The sequence below is a fragment of the Zalophus californianus genome, chromosome 6 (genome assembly GCF_009762305.2).
Source record: "Zalophus californianus isolate mZalCal1 chromosome 6, mZalCal1.pri.v2, whole genome shotgun sequence".
Taxonomy (NCBI): domain Eukaryota; kingdom Metazoa; phylum Chordata; class Mammalia; order Carnivora; family Otariidae; genus Zalophus; species Zalophus californianus.
In genome coordinates this window covers 132,883,645-132,891,285 of record NC_045600.1, presented here as the reverse complement: position 1 = coordinate 132,891,285, position 7,641 = coordinate 132,883,645, and the positions used below count along the sequence as shown (strand labels likewise).

At 38.5% G+C, this 7,641-nt stretch overlaps 1 pseudogene; it reads right to left on the bottom strand.

The window, feature by feature from the left end:
- Positions 1 to 4,085: 4,085 nt before the first annotated feature.
- Positions 4,086 to 4,557, bottom strand: LOC113910297 (annotated as a pseudogene).
- Between the last annotated feature and the right edge of the window lie 3,084 nt (positions 4,558 to 7,641).

The window sequence follows — 7,641 nt, the reverse complement described above, 5'->3', positions numbered from 1 at the left end:
AGACCATCGTCATTTCCTTTCAGAGAAAGCTCCAAATACCCTATATGTTTGAACTCTTTCCTGGCCAGCTGTTATTTCATGTTCCACTGTCTAAACTCTATCCCTTTGGCTTATAGCTAATATCTTGGTAAACTATATGTTGCACTGGAAAGATCATTGCTGAAAGTTCTTACCATTGTGTTATTTCTTAAGTTAAAATAGGAGTGTGAGAGGAAGTGCTAATAAAAATGGAAAGCCAGTGAGGCCAAAGCCATGCTCAAAACAGAGTTGAAGGGAGTCCATGGAGCACCAAAGGGAAAGAATCATGGAACTCCATGAGGACTTAAGAGAAAGATTGCAACGGGAAAAATAATAATAATAACAATGATGCTAATGTTCCTGATGATGACCATGATGATGGCACTAGAGAGACAGCTAAACACTTGACTGGAGGCTGTACGCATATTGTACCACTCAGTCCTCAAAACAGTATTCCTCTTCCCAAATTTACTGACAATGAAAACAAGGAACAGAGTTTAAGAAACACTCTTCACACAAACCTCATCCCTTTCCCTCAGTTTTACTTATTCCCAAGAATGGATAAGGAAGTTCAAATCACAGTTCTAGACCCCATGTAAATCTCCACCCCTCTGGCTGCCAGCACAGAAAGATAACAGAGCACAGAAGAAGGTAAGATGTCAGTCAAGATGACAATGAGCTTCTGGCTGGACAGAAGTTGGGATTGGCTTCAGGGTGAAGGGTAAGGTTCATTCATCTGTAGAGAGTTTTTAAGAAGCTTAAATATGCAACATAAGTTTGTCATTTGATTTTTCACAAAAGGAATTATATAAATTTAACAGTCTTTACCTAAGACCTAGACGGTAAAATATTTAAGACATTTTCTAATTTTAACTAAACAGAAAAGAAGTAGCAGAGATTCAAGTTATATATAATATGGTTCTTCAGTTGGAATTGCAGTGTGTGTGTGTGTGTGTGTGTGTGTGTGTGAGTGTCAGATGTGTAATTAAAGGCAAGAGAGTGAGCTAGAATGAATTAAGTACGGCTGCTCATGCCTACCATTATTAAAATTACAAATAGATTTATGTAAAGGGTTCAAGATTTTTCCAAAACCTTGGTGTTTCTGTGACAACTTTTTTTTTTTTTTTTCAGATCTGAGAAGGGGAACAGGGTTGAAAGAGAGAATGGTTGTTTCTTTCATTTCTAAGCTTCTATGAGAAATTAAGTTAAGATTTGGACTACTGTGCATCAGTGGTGGCATTAGGAATGCTTCATGGCTTCCTCTCTCCATCAAGCATTCTTAACTGAAAATTTTCAAATAGATCTTTTCCCAGGTCAGAGATTGGAAGGGCTAGAAACTGTGTGGCTGAGTACCATTGGCTTCCTGGTACTGGGAAAGGATGAATCGAAGGAAATTCTTCAGTGATTTTGCCAGTGGGCAACATGTGAGGAATTCACCTTGGCTACCTCCTTTTATTTTATTTTATTTTATTTATTTGTTTATTTTTAAAGATTTTATTTATTTATTTGAGACACACACGGTGAGAGAGGGGACGCAAGCAGGGGGAGTGGGAGAGGGAGAAGGAGGCTTCCCGCTGAGCAGGGAGCCCGATGTGGGGCTCAATCCCAGGACCCTGGGATCATGACCTGAGCCGAAGGCAGACGCTTAATGGCTGAGCCACCCAGGGGCCCCTTGGCTACCTCCTTTTAGATTATTGTTGAAATTCACTTTCTTTCACTTTCCTAGCTTTCTGCTAGGCATCCTGGATTTGCTTAATGCCTTTTACTGTTCCATGATGGTTTTCCTTTCCAAGTAGTAGTTATATGGCACACCTCTGGCAACTGGTAAGCAACGGGACAAGGAAAAGTAATAAACATTGCCTTTAGCTTGAAATTTGAATGCATCTCTTATCTCACGTGAGACCTCTTCAATGTACATGAGAAACGTTACGTAAACTTAGAAGACATTGAGAATTGTACAGTTGTCCCCACTAACCCTCACGATGAAAAATGTCGGTGAGTGACATCCAGTTGCACTGAACCATGAGAAGAGGAGAGTGGCATCCCCTAAGGAGAGCACAGAAATGCTCTGATCTCAGGTTTTGACATCCTTGTTCCAGGCCATTCACCAGAGTACTATAGGTGCTTTATGGGGAATTTAAGAACATGATCTAGGAGGTCAGAAAGAAAGTCTGTCCAGGCAGGATCATATCACAATTTTCCATCAGACTCCTTGCCGCTTTCAATTATCTCTTGAAAGGGAGATTCCTTAATTCCCTTTAAGGAGAAAGCCAAGGCCGGGATCATTAATTCACTGTCTGAAATCCCAAGGAAGAGCTGAAGCACCAACATTAACCTATCGCCTATACGCTGAACTCAAGGAGTGGCAGTAAGTTTAGCCAAAGTTCACAGCACTACAGCGCTATGACCAAGTGGTATATTTCCCTACTTGATTACAAAAGTCACTAAATTTGGGTGGGAGGAAGAGGAGGAAGAGGAAGAGAAGCTTTCCTATATTAAAAACTGGCAATTTTCTGTGGACTGCGTTGGATTTTTGAAACTTTTACTGCGTTGTCAAACAGCAATATGTGTGATTTGCATTGCTTTTGTATATAAGATCAATATCCAAGAGACTCTGGGGCCAGCCCCATGTTGCCAGCTAGAATATAATATGCTCTAGACAGCCAAATCACATCTTGGGGATTCTTCTTTGCCAGGGATATGTTGAAATTCTTGAGGAAGTCAGGGGAGTAAAAGAAGAGTAAGGTATTGCGCAAATAAGAATCATGCATTCAGTGACCCTCCCGGTATAGACTACGACAATTCTTAATAACAGAGTAATTGTGACTATAGTTGGATGAAAACTAAGCAGGTTGTTTTATAGGACATATAGACATAGAGTAACACCAAAAGAATACTAAACCTAATGTACAACTAACTTATCGACATCCCTTGGCCATTACTTATGGGAATCGCAGCTGTTTAAAAAAGAAAAAAAAAAAAAAACAGTTTCTTTTGGTGCTGTTGGAAATTATTTGCGTGCTACAATTTAATCAAGTCCTGCCCTGGTCCTTTGTGGCCAGGCAATCAATGGGTTAAGTTAGATCACTAACGTGTGTTCCCTGACCCTGGAATGCTTCATCAAATGTACTCATTACTGATTGAGCAAGAGAACGAATAGTTGTGAGTTTCAGCTTAAGCGCTGATGGGATTGTGTGTAAGCCCTAATGTGGTCGAGGTATTTAAATTTTGATTTTTGTAATGGGCTCTGACATGTTTCATTTCCTCCGAGGGAACACTCGAGACCTCTGAAAGTAAATGTTGCTAAAAAGTCATCAAGGCAGAATATTAAAATGCCATCAAATGAAAATTTCACTAATGCAATCCGGCTAGAGCTCCAGGTACTGGAGCGAGAAGGGAAGTGTCAAAGGTCCCGGTTCTTTTAGCGAAACATGATTTGTTCCTCTTCACTGACTGTTTCTCCAAATAAATTATTTAAAGTCTTATTTCTTCTTTCTCCTGGGCCTCTTAAAGTTCAGCTGTACTGAGAGGTGGCAGGAGAAGCAGTAGAAGGAGGAGTTGGCACAGACAGAAATCCAGGAAATGGTTGCATGGTGAGCATCTTCACCTGTGCACCCAGTTCCCTCCATTCCAGGTGTGTGGTCAGACGAGAGGGTAAGAATCCTCAGTGATTGCCTTAGGGCTGAAACTGCCCTTATGAAACATACTCAAAATTTTAATAGCAAGGTGTTCGGAGTGTATGAGATTATCAAAGAATGTTCATTTAGTGATGTGTAGAGAACATTAGTTTGGGAGAAGACACTAATTGTTTCCTCAATAAGTTTTATGCAAACATCTCTGCCATTTTTTTGGTAATACCTAAGTTTCAGGTAAATTTTATATTTATGGATTTGTGGCAGAGGGAAATCTAAATTAAACTCTCTGGATCTCTTCTACCCAAACGTCATTTAGTAAGAAATGACTGGCCTTAGGAGATCATTCATTCTTCTAGATTTAATTGGCAGTTTTTTTCTTTTTTTTTTAATGGTGAAAATATTTCTATTTAGATTTACCCAGCTGGACTCAGTTTAGATGATCCCAATTTTGTTGGCAACATCCAAAGCATCATAGTCAGAAGCCAGTCAAACATACGCCTTCTTCTCTGCATTAGGCCTGATCAAGGTGTTAACCTTGGCCACATCAATGTCGTAGAGCTTCTTCACAGCCTGTTTCATCTGGTGCTTGTTGGCCTTGACATCCACAATGAACACAAGTGTGTTTTTGTCTTCTATTTTCTTCATGGCTGATGCAGTAGTCAGGGGGGAACTTGATGATGGCATAGTGGTCAAGCTTGTTTCTCCTGGGAGTGCTCTTTCGATGATATTTGGGCTGCCTTTGGAGATGCAGTGTCTTAGATTATCAGAATGTAGGTGACATGAGGATCTTCTTTTGTTTTTTGTGACTGGACACCTTTCAGCACTGCTTTCTTGGCCTTCAAAACTTTGCTTTGGTTTTGGCTTTGGGAGGGGCAGGGGCTTTCTTCTTAGCCTTCAGCACCATCTTCGTGGAAGGGGTAATTGGCAGTATTTTCTTAATGAGGATTGTGTTAAACAATATATATTTTTCCTTGATTATTTATCTTCTGATATATATATATTTTCATTCTGAGATAACTACTTGTATTGGATATTTCCTGGAAATGAAAAAACATAGATTTCCCTAAATTCATTTATGACAGAGATTTCCCCAAGTCTAAGAGATTCTATTCACTTATTCTGGGGCTAATGTTCCCATGGAACCTGTAATTTCCCCATTTCTCCTGCTGGCTGGTGGGATTTGTGCCAACCAAAATCTGGTCTGCTATTAACTCAGTTTGACACCTTCAGTTCTGTCCGTCTAACCCATAAGGACAAATAAATTACTTTATTGAACCTGTTGTGTGAAATAACAGGTTGCCTTTGAGAATCAAATTTCTACTGTGTATTGGTGAAACAGTATAATTTTAAGTCTCCAGAATCAGCACTTCGGCATCCCCTAAGGATAGAATCTTCAGTTGGGTTTTGCAGTCTTGTTGGAAAATGGGACTTTAAACAATTTGTTATACACCCAAAAGGTGGTATATTTTCATGGTTAAGAATATGATCTCTGGCCTCAGATTGTCTAGGTTTATTTCTCGGTTCATCTGTTTCTAACTGTGGGGGCCTGAGCATGTTGGTGCATCTCTAAGTGTCATGTCCTACAAAACAGTAACAGTGGCATTTACCTCATTGGCTTGTAGTGAGAATTAAATGAGATGCATATAGAATGCTTAGCATAGTAGTGGATAGATAGCAAGCCACTTAATAAATTTTAATTCCTTTAGAGTTCATTTTATAATATCTGAAGACAAAATACCATAAATACAATTCCACATTTCTGAAAAGTTCTTTTTTTAAAATTCCAAGTAAAGGGTCACCTGGGTGGCTCAGTCGGTAAAGTGGCTGCCTTCGGCTCAGGTCATGATCCCAGGGTCCTGGGATTGAGCCCTATTTTGGGCTCTCTGCTCAGCAGAGAGCCTCCTTCTCCCTCTCCCTCTGCCTGCCACTCTACCTACTTGTGCTCTCTCTCTCTCTCTGCCAAATAAATAAATAAAATCTTAAAAAAAAAGATCCAAGTAAAGGCCTCAACTAATTTTTTGTAATCCTAGTGCAATGGCTTTCACTGGAGAAAAGAAAGTGTTTCCTGGGGGAGATCGCCAGACATAAATAGTCCATTTACAATCACTTCAGATGCACCCTGGAAAAGGCGGAAGAATTGACAAGCCATTGTGGTTAATATTTTTGAGATGTCACATTGCCAAGGAGCTTCTGTACCTAAGGCAGAGCTCTTCTGATATGCACCCCTCACTGTGTTTTTAGATAAGAGAACTTTATCTCTGAGATAATTGCTCAAACAACGAAGGCATACAAATGACCAGTCATGGAATAGCCAGGCTATAGAATTTTCCACCTAACTTTTGAGAAAACTTCAGTTCAGAATAATTAACCAAATATGATATGATTTTAAGAATCTTTGAGAAATTCTAAGAGTAGTATCACGGTATGGAATCTACACATTTGCTACTTTAAAAATGGCTTTAACATAAAGCCACCTACTTGCCCATTATTTTTAAAGACAAACATTTATTTAATTTTATGTGGCCAAATAATTGTGTTAACTAGAAATCATTTCAATGAACATTTATCAAACACCTACCATGTTCAAACAACATTGCATCATCAAAGCTCAGGAAGATTTCTACTTTGTGTCTTATCGTATATGCCTGGGAAAAATTTGTGGAACTTCCCTTCAAATGACCTCACATGTCCACTCCTTGATTATTCTGACTGGTCTTTGCCCCCTAATGAGGATTTGTTACCTGTATAGACCAGTTTAGCACATAAGAGAGAAATTTATTGCTAACAACATCTTTATTATCAGAAACCATCAAAATTTTTAAATATTTATTTGGCATTCCACATAGCTATTTTTTTCCTGTATGGCATCAAGGGAGCATTTTCATTTTTAAAGTAAGATTCAAAATGGAAGGGAAACAAGAGAATTGAAGCAGTGGATATGAATTTTCCAGAACCTTCTGATATATAGAAACAGAACATAAAATAGTATATGCTGTCTCATTAGTCAGCTACTCAAAGTTCTTGAGGGCTCATTAAATGAGGTGCCTTGTAAGAAAAGGAATTGAGGACTAGTATCTCTAAATTAGTTACTTTCAAAAAACCAGATGTTTTTCAGGTGGGATGGGAACCTGAGTCTTGGTATTAACACACCTAAAGAAAATCTGTCATTGAGGATGTTGGTAGCCTGAAAAGTCAAGAAAAAAAGAAAGTTAGAGAAGCAACCTTTGGGTTCTGCAATCTCAGCAGGGCAGAAGAGAGGGTACCCAGGTTCTTGAAACTAAGTGTCAATAGAGAGGCACAAGAATATCAAATTGTGTGACACCAGCCATTACAATCAAATAGCTAACTCCTCTAGTTTTAAATCCCATGATCTCCAGGCAATAAGCTTCCAATTAAAGCTTCGTATGTAAATCTGTTCACTGAGAGAGAATATTCTAATTCTATTTGATAGTTACAAGTCTTTATGGGAATTAACAAATTGACTTTCTGATTTTATCCATTAGTCTATTGTGCATTTGTTTACCATAACTCAGTACCCTGGAGTCCAGTCACTCCTCAGCCTACTAAGAAAATTGAATTGTCACTACTATAAAGCTGATAAGTAAAGTTGAAGTGGGTAGCCACATTAAAATACTGTAACTAATTCTAACCCAACTGCTGTCTCTCTGAACCAAGCAATGAAGTGATTTCTATGCTACACTTCATTTGTGGTATATAGTATCAGCATTGCCAATTAGACAGCATCTAATAGCAATGCCCACTAATTATTAATTCCAATTAGTATATAAGGAGATAAAGAATAAACTTTGGCCTTATTAGTTATATCATCATTATTATTTTTATTGAGCATGGAGTTGTGGGTAGTTAAATTTTATATATATATATATATATATATATATAGAGAGAGAGAGAGAGAGAGAGAGAGAGAGAGAGATTTGAGGCAATGAATCAAATAACCTAAGAATTCATTTTAGTGTCCTGATATTCT